Below are 18,925 nucleotides of genomic sequence, written 5' to 3' on the forward strand. Positions count from 1 at the left end.
CTGAATTCCCAGCCCCAAACCTCTGCATTCCCAGCCCCAAACCTCTGCATTCCCAGCCCCAAACCTCTGCATTCCCAGCCCCAAACCTCTGCATTCCCAGCCCCAAACCTCTGCATTCCCAGCCCCAAACCTCTGCATTCCCAGCCCCAAACCTCTGCATTCCCAGCCCCAAACCTCTGCATTCCCAGCCCCAAACCTCTGCATTCCCAGTCACTTCCCAGCCCGTGGCTCCAGCTCCCCAGGACACCAGCACTGAGCTGACATCTCTTTGAGGAATGGCACAGAGTAATCAGAACACTTCAGAACAACCTGGGGTTTACCAGGGCCACAGGCAACCCCAAAGGCCTTTTGTGCATGGCCACAGACCAACGTGGTGCTGCAGGGCCCTTGCCCAGGTGGTTTTACATCTCGTATATCTCATATATCACTGCACTACTGATGGAGAGCACCCAGCTAAAAACTCACCCAAGTGCCACCAGACACATTTTCAAATATATCTTCTTATTATTTAATGTCAAGACATAAAGTACCAAAACCATTCACTGTCTGAAAAGAGGATAAAACTGTTAAGAGATCCATCTCTTTCCCCAAACAACACAACACCCCCAGCCCATCCCCATTTCTCCTACATAAAACCTGCACTGGTCTGTTCCCAAACCATTCCCTGATCTGTTTAAATGCTAAATATTGATTCAAACCCCCCAAGCTGGGCACTCAGAGGCACAGTCAGTGTTCTTCATACTGTACCTTAGGGGTTCTGTCCCAAGATTTATAAATTCTTACTCACACAAGACCAAAGGCAGCTGCCCCTGGAGCCAAGTAAAGGAGGGGGAGGTCATTGCTCAGGAGGGGGGAGGGGGAATCTCCTCTTATCCCCTTTTTTAACAACCAGACTTGGTTTTCCTTCCAGCTGCTGAACAATTTTCGTTGAGGAAAACCACAAAGGGAGCAGAGCAGCTGTGTTGATGCAGCAGCCCTTGAGGATGCTTTTGCAGAGTTCTCCCCTGGGTCACTGGCCTGGACAGCAGGCATTTGGCCTCAGACACAGGTGAAGAAATCCCCCACAGCAGCAGAAACCTCACTTTAGTCACAAGTGTGGACTGATGGTGACAGCAACGATGTGGCTTTTAATTGTGAATCATCATTTCTTTGTGGAGCTGGGCTGGCTCTGCCCTCCCACAGCCCCAAATCCAATCACTGTGACAACTCAATCACTGCAACCCAAACAACTGCAACCCTCCAACGAGGGAAATCTCTGGGCATTCAGCTCTGGGAAAGTAAGAGGATTATAATTTAAACCCTGTCTCTTCACTTCTCCCTAATGAACTCCCTGCAGGCAGTGCAGGCTGGAACAGCAGCTCCTCAGGCTGCCCCTCCTCACTCACACCCAGCACCTTGATTTCCCCCAAGCTTTGGTTTCTGCATGCCCTGGATTCTGAGAAAGGTGCATCAGCACAAACTCAGTGCCAGGGGAAGAGGCTTTCCTGGCCACCCCCCAGGCAGCCTCTCCCCTTCCTGCCAAAATGCACAGAATGTCTGAAGACTGAAGGTTACAGAGAGATTTTACTTTTGACCTGATGTGAAAAGCTGTGTTAGTGAGGGCAGAGAGAACAGCCTCAGCCAGAGCATCCCAGCAGAGCTCAGGATCTCCTCCTCCCACAACCACTGGCCAATGACAGGAGGCTCCTCTCCCATCCACGGGCTGCCTTGGGAACACCAGCTGCATTCAGGGGAGGCACAGTGAAGTTCCTGCTCTCCCTGTCCCCCTTAGCACACTCCCAGGGGCTGCAGCAGAGATCACTGAACACAGGGCAGAGCAGCTTTTGACCTAAAATCAGCATTTAGGGACAAAATAAACCACCCTGTAGCTATGCCACCGAGCTCTGGACATGCCAGGATCAGCCTCAGGTACCTCCAGCATCTGACCACAAACAGGGCACTGCTCACTCCTGCACCTCTTCTGCACACACCTGACTGTCACCATTATCTTGGCAACCACATAACCTCACTTTTTTTCCTCCCTAGTGTGCTCTGCACTCAGCAGAACAGGCTTGGAAGCTGCTGGCAGGAAAAAGAGTGTAACATACAGATCCAGCTCATCTGCAAATATTACAGATGATGGTGGAGAAACCTGAATTATTAAATTTATTCATTTCAGCCTTTTTTCTACAGCATCCCCTCAAATAATGCATAAAGCATATTCTCCCACTATTCCTGTGAACTATTCCAGCTTTAAAAATAGCACAACAAATGATTAAATCACTAAACAAGGACAATTCCCCTCTAAATGCTCCCAGTTTGCCTTTCATTATTACAATGATATTTCAATGATCATCACACTCACTCTCAGATCCCTCTGCTTGAACACAAGTCCCCATTCACAGCCATGTGTTCAAATATGCAGGTTTTAGGTACCCATCACACCAGGGATGCCACATTTTTTAAGCAGCTCATTTGCAAATTATCCAGAATCACTGAAATCAGCCCATCCTCACCAGGGCAATGCTGCAAAACAAAAATATGCAGCAGTTCTACTCTGCTGCCTCTCTAAGCCAGGGCTGCTCCCCTGCAGGGTGCATCAGCACCTGAGAAACACTTTTCCTGAATATTTTGGTATATAATACCTGGAATATTCAAAGCCCCATTAAAATCACTGACAAAAGGACTAGAGCTCTTCTCTGACACCAAACAAATTGTGCAGATGAAGAGCTCCACATAAATCCCAGAATGAACACAATGCTAATGCAAAGGCTCTGCTCCTGATAGAGGGGCTGGGATGGCACCAGGGTGGGACTTGGTCCAAATCTCTGCACATTGGATTTACTGGGAAGTTTTGAGGTTTGGATCTGGGTGGGGGCACATAATAAACAGGAACTGTGAATGTTCAAGTGAGTTTATTTAAATATGTAGGCTTTTTCTAAAGCTATTTCTTCAAAATGCCAGGACTTGGCTCCAGGTGTTTTGCCTGATTTTAGGACTTTAACAAATTGCAGACAAGTAGAAAATGCAGAGAAGAAGTAGCTGGCATCCTCACTGCCCTTCTCCTGAAAAGTACAGTTTTATTCCCTCTTTTTCCATAAGCCCAGCCATCAGGGATTCCTCTTGTTGGTAAACATTAACATTTTAGTGGAAGGTGTCCATGCCCATGGCAGGGGGTGCAACAAGATGAGCTTTAAGGTCCCTCCCAACTGAGCTTAGTCTGGGATTCTGTGATTACGCTCAGCCTTTAAAAGGATACAAACATCCTGACCCAGGAGGAATTACTCCTCTCTCTTTCCTTTTTCCTCTGCAGCAGTTTGTCTCTGGATACATCACCTGTGTCATTACCTGCACAGCCAAATGTGTAACAATTTTTTTCATGGCTTTCCATGTTTTCACCCCACACATCTGAGTAGGCAAATGAGCAAGGCACAGGGAAGCTGAGCCCCAGTAACATCCCCAGAGCTACAGGTGCTTTTCCTACTTCAACGTGGATAACGAGGTTGTCTCCAAGGCAGGATGGTGAAGGAACACAGTCTGCTGTCCCTGGACAAGGACTGTTTGTGCCAGGGACCACAGAGACACAAAATGCACATTCTTGACCTGCAGGAGTGAGTCCTGAGGAGGCCATGGAGACACTCCAGGGCTGGAGCCCCTCTGCTCTGGAGCCAGGCTGGGAGAGCTGGGGGTGTTCACATGGAGAAGAGGAGGCTCCAGAGAGAGCTCAGATCCCCTTGCAGGGCCTGAAGGGGCTCCAGGAGAGCTGGAGAGGACAAGGCATGGAGGGACAGGACACAGGGAATGGCTTCCACTACCAGAGGGCAGGCATGCATGGGAGATTGGGAATTAGGAATTGTTCCCTGTCAGGGTGGGCAGGCCCTGGCACAAGGTGACCAGAGCAGCTGTGGCTGCTCCTGGATCCCTGGCAGTGCCCAAGGCCAGGCTGGACACTGGGGCTTGGAGCAGCCTGGGACAGTGGGAGGTGTGGGACTGGAGGAGTCTCAAGGCCCCTTTAAGGTCCCTCCAGCCCAAACCATTCTGGGTTTCAGTGATTCTCTCCTCAGCTCCACTGGCTGCACATGTCCCTCCCCAGGGCAAGGGCAATTGGAACCCCCAGCCTGAGGGAGGACAGAATCCTCCTCCCCCTTCCCAGGCACTGCTCCAGCCTGCGAGCCCATGCTGAACTCCAGACACAGCAGAGGACCTGCAGTGCAAGACCAAGGCAGTGATTTTGAGCCATGGGGGTGGACAGGGGTCCTGCTGGTGGCTGCTCCCTCCCAAAGCCATTTTTAAATCCATCAGCATGGAATCTGCTGCTACTGAAGGTGTGAGGCCACGGATAATGTCACAGGAAAACATTCTAGAACATCTGGAAACTCTGCCATGGCTTCACGTGGCTCCTTCCTGAGGCTGAACTGCCAGGCTCTGCCCTGGCTGCAGCACCTGGCTCGCAGCCTGGGGTGGTCTGCTAATGACCATTACATAATTAGGTAAATTGGCATTTTCTGTAATAAAGGTACTCAAAAATATGGAGTGTATGTGTGTGCTGAGGGCAGAAATTCCAACATCCCCACTGCTGAAAGCAGAGCTGGGACTGTCTGCAGAAACACCCAGTTCACAGAATGCCTTTCACCTGTTCTATAAAATTGCCTCCCATTTTAACAAAATAGACTTTGAGGACAATACTTGTTCCCAGGGACACAGCCCCAACCAGCCAAGACCCTATTCCACATCAAAACAGCATCAGCAGCTTTCCTCCTATTTTCTCCCAAAAGCCAACAAGAAGCTCCACAAATGTTTTATCTGATATCTCAGAGGATGCTGCCATCCTTGCAGACACTCAGAGTTATCTCTCCAGCTGATCCAGCTCAGAGCAGGCACCTGGACCTGGTGATTCCAGGTCTCTTCTAACCTTCACCTGTGTGAGAGCAGCAATCAGATAAAATATCAAAGTTTTACTCAATTCCACTGAAGCCCAGAAATACCCTACATATAAAGTGTCTGAATTTGCATAAAGTTAAAACAAGTTAATAAATTCTGGGTTTCTAATGGCACCATAAGGAGGGATCTGTGGAGAACATGGGCACAGCCCTTCCAGGCTGCAGGGACAGGAACTGTGGCTCCAACATCTCTGTTGGTTCAGTGGAAAGCAGCACAGAGAGAGTTCAGCTGGCAGGAGAACCAGGCTGTTTATGGATTCAAAGCCTCACCTCTGGAATGTGCAGGTGCAGGTTAAATGGCTCCAGAGGTTACTCCTCTGTTTCCCAGTCTGACACACAGCTAACAGCAGATTCCAGGAGCTCCATCTCCCTGGTTTCTCTGGCTGCAGGGATATTTTACACCCTCTATGCTCACAAAACACAGGCTGTGTAAAGCCCTGACTTTTGTGCTGACTATGGTGCTTCACTGAACACATGGTGTTTGTTTAAAAACTCTGTATTTTCTGGAGCATGCAAGAAAACATCCATTAAATTGCATGGAACAGAAGGTACTATTACAGAAGGAATTCCAGAATTGAAGTTATTAAATGCAAGAAAATGGCAAATTGCCTTGTATTGTTTTGTCTTCTTATATTATGAATAAAAATGTGGTTCAACAAGTGGCTAAGTCTGAAAAGCACCAAAATAAAGCCCAGGACACGTGACTGTGAGAACAGAAAATGCACATGGAAGAGTCCTGAAGAAAGGGATCTGGAGAATTTTGAAACAGCTACAGAGAAGTGTGATTTTCTGTTAAAAATGCTGTTTTATTCCACTCCAAGCCAAGTTACTGGCAAGTTTAGAAGTGCTTTTGATTCCCAATAATCTGACAGGCCAAACAAAGGCGCTTCCGCTCGCGCAGCAGCCAGGATGTGCCGTGGGGCCAAGACACCCACTGAGAGCTTTCCCTTCCAAAGGCCCTGCCTGGCCAGGGTGGAAGGGCCAGGCAGCTCTCAGAGCCAGGTCACGGCTACTCCAGAGAGGAAAAGCCCAAGCAGCAGCAGAAAAACACTTCCCTCCCCACTGGGCAAACCAGAGCTCCTGGAGAAGGATTAAACACACCTCTCAGAGCAGGAATTCTTCACAGTGCCAGGACAAGGGAAAGGCTTCCACTGCCAGAGGAAGGATAGATGGGGTGTTGGAATGGAATCCTTCCCTGGGAAGGTGCTCTGGCACAGGGGGCCCAGAGCAGCTGTGGCTGCCCCTGGATCCCTGGAGGTGCCCAAGGCCAGGCTGGACAGGGCTTGGAGCAGCCTGGGACAGTGGAAGGTGTCCCTGCCATGGCAGGGAGTGGGACTGGATGAGATTAAAATCCTTTCCAACTCAAACCATCCTGGGATTCTATAACAGAATTCTATGAGGCAGATGAGGGGTGGGTCTAAAGGCAGACCTAGTCCCAACTAGACTCAGTATTTGTGCTGTAATCCTTTCTTTACACATGTACATGATAAAATTGTAATGGCCCTTCCTTTCTTTCCTTTCCTTGCTAGAAAAAGAAAAAAAAAAGGCTCTTTCTGTCCTTCTAGAGTGCACAAATACTAAAACTAATTCATACATCCCTCCTACGTTGTACCTTACGAAAGCCAACTGCTTCCAAGGTTAAATAATTAAAATAAATAGTGTTAATCTGCATTTGAAGCTACATTATGCCTTCCCAACTCTCCTTTCCTGCAGCTCTTACCCCCAGATGCTCTCCCAAATTAGAAGACACCCATGAAGCCCAGCATCCCCACACAAAAGCCCCCTGAAGACCAAAGGCACCGAGACACAAGACATGTTTAATATTTCTAGCCAGATTTGCCCAGACTTAATGAGTTAAAAAGCACAGTAATGAACCAAAAATAATGAAATACATTCTTGGAGGAAATATTCCCAGCATTATTAACCCAATCAAAAACCTCCTAATCCTATTACAAACCAGAGGGTTCAGCTGCACTTCCAGCAGGTCTTGAACACAAAGGCCAAAAGAAGATTACACTTCTGGATTTATCAGCTATTAAATAACTCAGTTTCAAATCTCCACCTGCAGTCACATATTCCTGCAAGCCTGGAATTTGCAAAATGCATTGGAAATGTGCTGGGATGAAGCCTGACCCGGATGTACAGAAGGAAGCACAAGGAAAGAAATGAAAAGGAGGTCAAACTCTTGACTGGTCAGAAAAAAAATCCATTACTACATAATAATCTGGTTATTTAGGTAGGTTTACTGTTCACACTATCAGGAGCTGAGTTGTTTAAATTTGCCTTATTCTCATTATCTGGAATGGACAGCAGATCCAAGAAACTGGAATTTGCTGCTTGGAAGAGCAGCACAAACAGACAGCATTTTCCCTCAGCTGGTCCAGCACCAACTTCTTCATTTATACATGGAGAGTTTAATTATTCATTCTGTGTCTACATCACAAATAAACTCCCTGACTGACAATATAAGAGTTCTGGGATTCTGGGTGGGCTTAATCAGCAGGGAATTGGTGATAATGGCTCCTCACACAGAACAGGGAGGTTCCTACACAGGGAAGTTCTCTGGGGGAAGAGCTCCGTGCAAAGCTTAGAGATCAACTCAGATCAAGGGATCCACAGTGATGCTCCTGAACACAGAAAATGATGGACAGGGAGTTCATCTGAATAAGCCAATAAAACTGGGAGCCCCTTGGGCCCCAGGGGCAGAGGAAGTTTATTATCTGATTTTATGCTGCCTATTTCCTTCTAGCAAAGCAAATGTGGACCCAAATAATGAGGAATCATGGATCTGGAAGGGACCCACAGGACCAGAGTTCAAGCCCTGGCCCTGCACAGACACCCCAACAATCCCAGCCTGTCCAAACCCTCTGGAGCTCTGGCAGCCTCGGGGTTGGGACCATTCCCTGGGGAGCCTGGGCAGTGCCCAGCACCCTCTGGGGAAGAGCCTTTCCTGATCTCCAGCCTGACACAGCCCCAGTCCTTCCGTGGGGTCCTGTCCCTGGTCACCAGAATTTGAGGGAAGATGAGTTCAATGTGTAGCAACCAGGCTCCAAAGGCAGCTGCCTCCAACACAAGAAGAGAACAAGGAGTAACACTCTCCGCGTCCCAGGGCACCTGACTGACCCCAGGGTACCAGTGGGTGAGGTTACAATTAAATTACATCCCTCCTTCTGTTACAATCCTTCAATAAACATCCCTTAATTAAAAGCATCTCAAATTGGGCTGCAGAAGATGGAAGCAGTGAATAAACATCATGGTTCTAACAGGATTATTCCAGCTCCTGTAGAAAGGATCCAAGATCATAAAAGAGGGGCTTGGGGATTGCCTAATAAACATGCCACAGATGGCAGGCAGACTTGCTTCCTGGCACACATTCCCAGACCTGAAGGTACTAAGGAATGTCTCCCTGCTATTACAAACACTAATTCAACGATGGTGACATTTTTGAGGAGCAGAATGAGACCACAAAACTCTCTTCACTTCAGGCACAGAACCAGATGGTAACAAGTTTCAGCTGGTACAATCTGTTCTGGGTTTAAATCAGCCACCTAAAAGTCAAGGTCTCCATGCACCAAGATCCAGAGAATTCAGCCCTCCTGCACTTTTGTTCCCCTGGGTGTATCTCGACCTTTTCAGGAGCAGGTGAGGGATGTCCACAACTACAGCAGCTCCAGAGGAAGGTCCCCATCAGTGCTGTGGGATCCTCTGCTCCCTGGAGCTCCAGAATTCCAGCCCATCCCAAGAGGCAGCCGTGGGCAGGCAGCACCAATCTGCTCAGTGCACAGCGTGTTCTTAATGAGAGCTGAAGCTATCCCTGACTAGAGAGGAAATTCCTGGCAATTTGTTCCAAGTGCAGTCACTTGATGCTTCCAAACTGTGGGCCTGGACTAAGAGAATCCCTCAGCATCCCACTGGAGCCTGCAGTTCTAAAGCTGATGCAGAGAAAGCCAAGAGTCTTTCCCAAACCATTCATCCTCACATGCCAGAACCCACTGCACTTGTTCCTTGGGATCCTCCAAAACACCCCCAGGTCATAGGGGGATGAAAATGCCTTCTCCTGGTGCCCTAAGCTCTGCACACTGCCTCTGGAGGAGCCCTCTCCTCCTCTGTTCACTCCATGGACAGAGGGAAGCTCCTTCCTGCTGCTCCCAGCCCAGCTGCTCTGGCAGTGCTCTGCTTTCCTGTTATCCCATCCTACCATGGCTGCCCCATCCATCAGTGTAAGGCACTGGAATAGGGCAGATTCACAGCTTTTCAGCTGCTCTTTGTTAGGGGCTCTGGGAATGCTCTCAGCCTACTCTGGATTCTCCATCCATCATGGGATGGTGCCTGACTGTCAATCCAGGCCCTGCCTGAGCTCTGCATAACCTGCTCTGGGAGCCACAGCCAAGGAAGAGCTGCTCTGCTCCTTTCCTCCCCACAATGAGAAAGGGAATTGTGTCACTCCAGCCCCTTCTGCAGCCTCAAGCCAGGAGGGGAGGCAGAGGGGCCGTGCCCCTCCTCCCTCTGTCAGAACGAGGGAAAAACACGCAAAGCTCAACAGGAATATGAAATTTTATGTGCTTGGGGCCACATCTGGCCATAACATCACTGCAGCAGCATGTGCTTCACACTCCCCTGCACCAGAGCTCAGCACATTCCCCAGAGCAGCACTATGACTTCAAGGCCCTGGAATTTGGGAAGCAGAGATGCTGCCTGTTGCTGCAAAGACGGGGGTGTGGGACTGCTGCACATTGCTGCCAAGGCCTCCTCACTGTACTGCACAAACTAATCCTGAAGGGCAGCAAAGTTCTGGAGGGTGTCCCTTGGGAAAGTCTCAGAGGAGGTGGAGCAGGGAGCCGTGCTCTTGTTTTGGCTGTGTCAGATGGAAATGGTGGAGGAGGAAGAGAAAGGGCCACCCAACCACAGCACCACAGAACCAGCTGATTCTGCCTGTTTAGATAAAGCTAAAGGAAACCAAACAAAGCTACAATGTTCAATTATACCTGACTTCTCAGGTTAAATACCCCATACATTCCCTGATCCCTGGTTCCCAAACTCTCAGACCACCGGGCACAATGCTGTCATCTCATCACACACAAACTTACAGGAAACTGCTCCAGCTCCTGCAGCTCCAGTAAGTGACAGCAATTCCTTTTATCACTTACCAGAATTCAAGATATTACTGCATCTCCCAGCCCTGCCACGTGCTGGGACAGGCAGCTATGGAGCAGCCAGTACAGTGAGGGGTCACTGGTGGAACCAAAGCATTTGTTAAACCACCTTCTCCTTCAGAGCATGGCTTCTGCCAAGGGTGAAGGGTCTGGAGGAACCACATGAGGAGCAGCTGAGGGCACTTGGTGTGTTCAGCCCGGAGCAGAGGAGCCAGAGGGGAGCCCTCACTGGGGGCTGCAGCTCCTCCCAAGAGGCAGCTCTGATCCCTGCCTGTGAGCAGGGACAGGACCCAGGGAAGGGCTGGAGCTGGGCCAGGGGGGTTTGGGTTGGAGATCAGGAAAGGCTCTTCCCCAGAGGGTGCTGGGCACTGCCCAGGCTCCCCAGGGAATGGTCCCGGCCCCAGGGCTGCCAGAGCTCCAGAGGGTTTGGACAGGCTGGGATTGTTGGGGTGTCTGTGCAGGGCCAGGGGTTGGACTGGATGGCCCTTGTGGGTCCCTTCCAGCTCAGGACATTCCCTGGTTCCGTGAGATCCCCTCAAGAAGCTCTAGAGCCTGAGGAGATGCCAAGATCCCACCTGGGTAACAGCAAGGAGAGACTCTGCTGAGCACTCAGAGCAATCTGCCCCACCAGCAGGGACACACATTCTCTCTCTGCCCAAACTCCACTTTGTACCAGATGACATCCAAAGCCTAAAACACCCACCAGAATTTTCACTCACTACTGCCTCAAGAGCAGTCCCTACCTTGGAAAGACTCACTTTGATGAGTATTTATTAACTCAGGAGTCTGATGGAGAAATCAATGACCCTTAATCAGACTCTAATTCAAACAAAGTGGTCTTGTCCTTATCTTTTATGCACAAACACCCCCTCGCTATGTTAGGCATGACTGGACAAAGGCAAAGACAACCTTTGTTCATTCAGTGTTCAATCATCAACGCAGCGTGGGTGGGTAAATACAGTTATTTGTGGTTTATTGCTGTTAAAGGAATTAATAATAACACATTCATCTGAATCCCATGTCAGCCTGGGTCCCTTTATCTCTAAAGGGAAACAGCAGGATTTAAGATTGAAGGTGCCCAAGAATCAGACAAAATTACTCAAAAATTACTCTCTCATTGCTTTCTAAAGGAAAGCAAATGAATGAAAACATGATGGAAATTCACAAACTACAAGAGATGTGGAAATAAAAAACTTCCATTCACCTTGTACTTAACACAAGTACCAGGGTGTTCCTTGAAGCCCAGGGGAGACAAATCACAGATGCAATGAACAGGTTAAACTTCTATCCAAATCTTCCTCTAGCTTGGGAATTTCTTATCATAACACAGAAACTCAACTCCTGACAGGAGTCCAAGTGAGATACACAGAAAAATATTCAGAATATAAATTTACCCAAATCTCTAATAGTTCAGGGGTACAGAAAACTGTCCCTGGGGACAGGTTTTTCTATCAAGCTTTGATCCCCTTGCAAGCCTTACTGGTGTCCCAAGTGCAGACACCTGCATTTTGGCTCTTCACAGAACCCCAGAATGATTTGGGTTGGATCAGCTTCCTCCAATCCTCCCCTGGTCATGGGCAGGGACAGCTTCCACCAGACCAGGCTGCTCCAAGCCCTATCCAGCCTGGCATTACCACCCAAGCTCCACCCAAAGGGAGGGTTCCTGAGGGGAGCTGGGAACAGCAGGAGCTGCACTTGGGCTGCTTCACTGCTGGATGCCACCTTGGCAGGGATCCTTGGGGAAAAGCTCTGCAATGCCCAGCCCTCTCTGGCCCCAAAGCTCCACCTGCCCCGCACCCCTGGGCTTGCTGCTCCTCCTGCCCCTCAGCACACCAGGGCTGGCTCCTCTCAGGGGGAGCACAGCCACCCTGGCAGCCCCCAGGGCCCTCAGCTGCCACCAGGGCTCTGAGGTTACCCCAGCAGCACGGCAGGGACACAGGCTGACCCCCACTTCCAAGAGCCAGCAGAACAGGAAAGCAGCATTATCCAGCTGCCTGGAGATCTGGCACAGAGCCCACTCTCTATGGATGCACTGACTCAATGGAAAATATTAAGGGAAAAAGAGAAATCCCTTGATTACAATAGATTTAAAGAATGCCAGAATGTTCTCTTCTTCCCCTCTCTCTGCCACATGAGTAGCTTCATGTACTGGTGAGGTTTACCAGGAAGGAATGTCTTGATCCATGACAAAAGCCAGGCAGCATCTGAGGATTTGCTCTGCAACCCTGCTGTGCCCTCCCTGTTCCCTGAGCCTCAGTCCTCAGCCCAGAGCCTTTACTCCCAACAACCCTGCAGCTGAAGTGCAAGAACAGCCCCAACAGCACTAATGCCTGAGAGACACTGCAGCCTCTGATGTGCTACCCATGGAGGATGAGCATCTGCACATCCCCAAACACAACCACGAGTGTGTGCCCCATCATGCTTTATCTAGAATGTGCATCATTCAGGTCAAGTGCTCCTTCCATGACCTGTTTCCAGGCATCTCCTGCTCTGGGAAGTCAGCTGCAGTTTAATGTTTCAGAGGCTGGCAGGGAGGCTCAGATCTACCTGAGGCTCTCCCCATCACCTCCCCATTCCCAACCCACCCTCAGCCTCTCACCCTGCTCCCCTTCCTCAGAACAAACCCACTCTCCTTAACAGCTGACCTGCTCAGGCCTTCCTGCTTGATCCACACAAGTATAAATCCATTAAGAGCAGAGGGAACACCAGGCTTTCCTCTAGCTCACACCTCATTCCTTACACATCCCACTTTCCCATCCCAGTATCTTTTATCTCCCTTTTTTTTTCTTAGCCCATTACCTGCCTCTTTTGCCCCCTCCTTTTTCAGATAAGCTTCTCCACTCTCAAGGCAGCCCTGCAGAATATTTATCTAATAGAGGCTACAAAGAGACCAATTTATTCCACACATCTCACTAAACTCTATTTCTCCATTCTTATTATAACTCCCATTTATCTCCTGTTCTGGACTTTTCTGTAACCAGCCTTTTGTCTCATCTCTTTTATGAGAAATCATTTGTGCAACTCGTTTTCCTGACCCATTTCTTAGAATTACAGAACTGCACCATCTTGTACAAAACTGCACCATCTTGATTTCACCTTGGAAAATCTCTGAGACAGGGCACAGGGCACTTTTAGGGTGTTTAACCTGGAAGTCAGGCTATGCCCCAAACTGCCTGATCCAACAGCAAAACACATTCCTCCTCATCCACGATTATTTTCTCTAATTTTTCAAGATGTTTTTAGTTTCTGTTACAAGACTCTAGGAGGAACTAATGACTACACAAAAAATATTCAGAATATAAACGAAAATACAAGTAATGCCTGTAAACTTGTATATAATTTATAAATACCAATTAATGGTATTGGTGTGCTGATCTAAGTGCTGCTGATAGGTCACTGCAAGGTTCAAGCCACACCTTCTGCACTGGTCACAGACATCACAAGTCAGTTTCTTGTTGAGCAGAGAAGCTGAGAATGGCACAGGAGGGGAAGGGGGAGGCTGGGAATGCTCTGCTCCAATGCCAGGTCTTACCTGTGAGAGCCCAGGGGACGATGCATGTCCCGGTGGCGTTGCAGCAAGATTTGGGTGTCCCTTATTTATTTCATGTGCAGTGTAAGGGGATGGGGCAGGAGGACCCGGTTGTCTTGCTACTTGTGTTACCTGTGTGGAGATAAACTGTTAGTAAAACATTACATTAGTAATCAGTCTGCAGAGACTCCCTTGTACATATCTAGAGAGATAAAATAATATATACTTATCTGAGTGAAACACTGCACAAGTTATTTAACTATTTATGTGATTCAGGAAAATGTGGAAGGATCAAAAAATCAGAGCACCAGCTGCAGTCACTGGTGGAAATGTGTGGGATCCCTCTGCCTTCAGGCCTGGGACATTCTGATCCCTCCATGAGAAGCCATATCAAAATATATTGGGATTTTGCAAGGGGATACACATTACCAGCAACAAAGTAAGGGGGAAATTTGCATATTCCCCTCCAAAAAGGAAAAATAAAGGACTGCAGAGAGGCCATGGTATCTGCAGGGCTTGCCACAAGCAAAGAATCAAACAGCAAAGCAAATCTTGCATATGTTTATCTCCTTTCTCAACTTCTATTAAAAATGCTCAACAAAACACATTAAGCAAAGTATTAGAAAAATGTTTTCATGGCACACAAATATTTGCTCCACTTTACTATCTCCACTATGGAACTGTTTTAAATATATTTTAGAGAGTGGCTATAGTGAAAAAAAAAAAGGGGAATCAAAGGAAAAAAAGAGTTACACAACTATTGGGTCCTCCAGCTGTTCACCACAATTAAATTTTGGCAGATTGGGTTAAAATGCATGCTACTGAAATTCAGCATTTGCTTCTCACTGACCTTTTCTCATTTATTTGTTTGCTGAAAAGCACCACTTGATAATGGAATGGTTTGGGTTGGAATGAACTTTAAATCCATCCAGTGCCACCCCTGCTGTGGACAGGGACACCTCCCACTGTCCCAGGCTGCTCCAAGCCCCCTCCAACCTGGCCTTGACACCTCCAGGGATCCAGGGCAGCCACAGCTTCTCTGGGCACCCTGTGCCAGGGCCTGCCCACCTCACAGGGGAGGATTTATCCCAATATCCCATCTAACATTCCCCAGTCTGAGCTGAAGGCACCTGAAGCCCACACAGGTCACTGGCACTGCACAGGCCAATATGTGCATAAATGTCCCCAGCAGGGTGAAGAAGGCAGAAGGAAATTCCTGGCTCTTTTAATGGAGTATTAGCTCCAAGCTCCAAGAGAGCAGAAGTCACAGAGTTCACCACTTAAGTGCTTTTTCCAAGTCACTTTATTGCACCCAGAGTGTCCACGCCTGCCGTTCCAGCTCCTAAACCACCAGAGCAGCCAGCCCCGAAATCCCAGGAAATCACAACACGCAACAGCTCCAGGCCTTGGCAATGGGCCAGGAGCCTTCACTGTGGGAAGATTTACAGCCCCCGAGTGCTCATCAGAGGAAAGGGTGGGTCAGTCACAGAACCTCATCCTGTGTCCCCAACTGGATCCTTCCCTTCGCCAGGGATGAATCATCTCTTTTTCAGGCTGATCTCTCTTGGCAGGTGTGCGCACGCAGCCTCGGCTGGATCAGAGCCAGCCTCGCAGAGAGCTCCATAAAACTTTCCACAGCCCATCCCCGAGAAAATGAAAGTCTGTCCCATGACTCCTGTGTCAACCCTGAGAGAGCTGTCGTGTCAGTCATGCAGCACTCGGTGCTTAGGAGTGACTACGGGTTGTGATGGGGATCAAATCATGCAGCCAGGAGGGGGAGGAAGCACAGGCAACCCAAAGCACAAGGAAACCATTCCTAGCAACAGCCCCAGTGGCAGGCTGTGCCCCTGCTCCTCACCATTCTCCTCCAATGGCACTTCTTGGGGGAAAATAGAGGTTATTTTGTGACAGCTGTGGGACTTCAACCACTGCCACTTTTCACCTCCTACTCTCAGCAGCGCAAACACTGCTCCAGCTAAGGCTGGAGCCATCCAAAATCCTCTGATCCAACAGCAGCCAAGTCCACACAGGGCTTTGACAACGGGGACAGGGGCACTACCAATAACCCAGGTCACTGTGAGCACCCAGCAGTCCTCCTTCTCCTTAGAAATTACAACATGCAAATAGAATTGTGGAATAGAATCCCAGAATCACTAAGGTTGGAAAGCCCTCCAACATCTAATCCAATCCAACCATAAACCCAGCACTGCCAGGTCCACCCCAAAACCACGTTCCCAAGTGCCACATGCCCACACCATCCCCTGAGCACTTCCAGGGACGGTGACTCCAGCACTGCCTTGGGGAAAATAACCTAAGCTGGAGGTTACTGAAAGGCATCAAGAAATGCTCTCATGTTGGATCTGAACTCTGGAAGCTGAACTGAGAGGAAAACTGCAGCTGCTTGAATGAGCCCAGGAGATACCCTCATGCAGTGCAGCAGACACATGTCAGACACAGGTATGGACCTACTAAAATTGGCTTGAAAGCCTAATGAAGGCAGCAGAACAATGATAAAATTGTACCAGTTTGATAGTTTGGCAACAGCACACCTGGAGAGTATCCTGTAGGAGCCCACCACTGATTTCCCAGGACCTCCTAAGTTTAGCCAAGCCTAGCTCAGTGCACCCAAACCAAGGACTGGTGTTTATTCCAGCAGAAGGAAAAGCACAGAGAGCCTTTCTCAGCAGCTACAGCAAAGTTGGTGTTTCCACACCTTCCTCTTCCTACAACAAATTATTTACAAATCAACTGAATTCTAAGACACTGATTTTAATGTAAACAGGTAGTAGAGGACAAACTTGCTGAATTTGTTTGTTTTTTTCCGTAACTTTTAACAAAGGTGAAAGGTAGAGACTGTCTAAGCTCATCACTCCTGGGGTACTGCCCCAGAGAGCCCAAGGTGTGCTTTGCTGTTTCTTAAATGGTCTGAATATGACTATGGAAGCAAATATCCTCCTTAAATCCATAGGTTAAGTTGTTCTCCTAAAAATGGATGTACAAAATTACATATTAATTTGCTAGGGCATCACCTTCTATTTTCCCTGAGTAGCAAGAGCTAATTTTAGTTTTCCAGAAGCATTAATCCTGTATTTTAAAGGGAAAAGGTAATGAAATACAAAATAAAAACTCAGTCTGGAATTCTTCTTTTCTTTCTGAGCTCTTTTACACCTTTTTGGTTTAGCATCTCATACAAGTTTGGGATTACTCTTTAGCCCACCCAAGTCCCTGGTTTCCCTGTGGCTGCCCTATCTGTGAAGTGTCCAAGGCCAGGCTTGACAGGGCTTGGAGCACCCTGGGATAATGGAAGGTGTCCCTGCCCATGGCAGGTGTGGCACTAGATGGGCTTTAAGGACCCTTCCAACCCAAGCCATTCCATGATTCTGGGCAGGAGCAGGATGAGGCACTGAGCTTCCCTCCTGCACATTCCACAGCCTCCCGGGCAGGGACCGCCTCGGCCTCCTGACCCAGATCCCTCCTCTGAGAACAGGGAGGCTGGAGCAGCTAATCCTCCCTAATCCCTTTTCTACAGGATTCTCTTCACTGCAGGAAGATCCCTTCAAAGGACAGGAATCATGAAACCTCTGCTGGGTGTGAAACACTCAGGGGGACCAAGGGGCGCCCCAGGACAGAAAACAACCAAACACCCCAAGAGCCAACGAGAGTCAACCCTTAGTCCTTGAAAATCTGGGACAAGGGGGCTCTTCAGCACCTCACTGCCCCATTGCCTTCTTTGCCCCCAGCTGGCAGGAGCTGGGCACCCCGACAGGATGTGGTACCTGTTCCAAAGGCACATGAGGACAGCAACTAATGAGTGCCTTCAACGAGTGCTGGATCCAGCCCTGCCACAGGGACCCTGCTCCACCTGACCAGGTGACTTCTCCCCACACAAACACACCTTGTTAACACTCACTCCCAATCAGTTCTTATCCAGAAGTCATTCACAGAAGCACAGAATGGTTTGGGTTGGAAGGGACCTTTAACTCATCCCATTCCATGGGCAGGAGCACCTTCCACTGGAGCAGGTTGCTCAGGGCCTCAGTGCTGCTCCTCAGCTCATGAGAGTTTATCCCAGAGTAGTTCTGGTCCAGGCTTCAGCACTTCCAGTCACAACATGCTACTAAAGCATTTACAAACCTCCACCATAACCTGCCAAAACCAGTTATTTATGCAAAGACAGGATGTCCACGAGCACCATTATTCTTCTTATCCTACTCCAGAGCTGTGCCTCGTGCTGGATTTGAAGAGCATGTCTGCTTCTGCTCCTTAATCTCATTTCCCATAGATGCAGCTCCATTCCCCTGGGCACAGGGCAGGGGTGCCTGGTGGGATCCACACTCACCTTCTGTGCAGTTCCCTTCCTGTTGGAGGTCTACATCTTTCAAAAAACTCCAACCCAAAAAATCTCTTGAATATGTTTCTTTGAAATAATTTACAAATGAAACAAAATTTCATTCTTATGCCCCTTGTAAACTCTGAAGGTTTTGGATCTTTCAGAGGCCACACAAGTAACCACCCTCATTTCTTGCAGTGCAGAGGATTTGGAAATATCAGGCAAGAAGCAGTTTACAGGACAACCCCCAAAACTTTATGTCCAAAAGTAGCTCTGCAATAGAGCATTCTCCATTATTGATGAGGGGAAATTATTACAAGGTTAGTTCATGGAAATAATTATTTCCAACTGTGGTTTGCTTTCATACAATTTTATTTCTGGAGTTATTTATTTAAAAACCCAAACCAACAACCCATACAGTATAACATGTCACAATAAATAAATAAAGATGACTTATGATGAATTTAGGTGGTATTGGTTTTAATACCAGCATGATTTCCTTGATAAAGAAGTTCTACCAAAGCCTTGTTGTGAATTTTGAGCATCTCCAAGTTCTCAAACTTCATCCCACTTGGCCTCTTCCTCACCTCCTACCTCTGTCCTACAGGAAAATTTGTTCCTCAGATTTAGTTTTATTATTGGGGCTCATAGTGGAAGCCACATGAAGCCACATGATTTTCCATTCCCATTTTTGAAGCTGTGGGGGAAAAAAAAGAGCTCTGGAATGTGCAACCAAGGTCCTGATAATGCATGTGGAAAGGCACAGAAAGGATAATTGAATTATTTTTTCTCTTTATCTAACTAAAAATTGGGGGTTCATCTGTGGGCTGTCCACATCTCAAGTGATTTCTGCTCCCACCCCACACTCGATGTACGGGGACAACACGGGGGCAGCTCAGAGTCACCACGTGGTGCTTCTGGACCCCAAAACTCTTCCCACACCAGCCATGCTCTGGAAAAACACATCTCTGGAAGTGATGATCCATAATCCACG

At 48.4% G+C, this 18,925-nt stretch overlaps 1 protein-coding gene across 11 annotated transcripts in view; it reads right to left on the reverse strand.

Moving 5' to 3' along the window:
* Positions 1 to 18,925, reverse strand: part of EIF4G3 (eukaryotic translation initiation factor 4 gamma 3) — a 143,107-nt gene that overhangs the window by 78,308 nt on the left and 45,874 nt on the right. For 7 of the 11 annotated variants that reach the window (XR_009489280.1, XM_059866791.1, XM_059866794.1 and 4 more), the window contains exon 3: positions 13,605 to 13,748. The exons of 2 other annotated variants lie outside the window; for them this stretch is intronic. The gene's annotated coding sequence lies outside the window, so the exon portion shown is untranslated. The remainder of the gene's footprint in view (positions 1 to 13,604; positions 13,749 to 18,925) is intronic. 2 more of the 11 variants (XM_059866800.1, XM_059866793.1) reach the window with 1 other exon arrangement.

This window comes from Haemorhous mexicanus, chromosome 23, assembly GCF_027477595.1.
Source record: "Haemorhous mexicanus isolate bHaeMex1 chromosome 23, bHaeMex1.pri, whole genome shotgun sequence".
Classification (NCBI taxonomy): Eukaryota; Metazoa; Chordata; class Aves; order Passeriformes; family Fringillidae; genus Haemorhous; species Haemorhous mexicanus.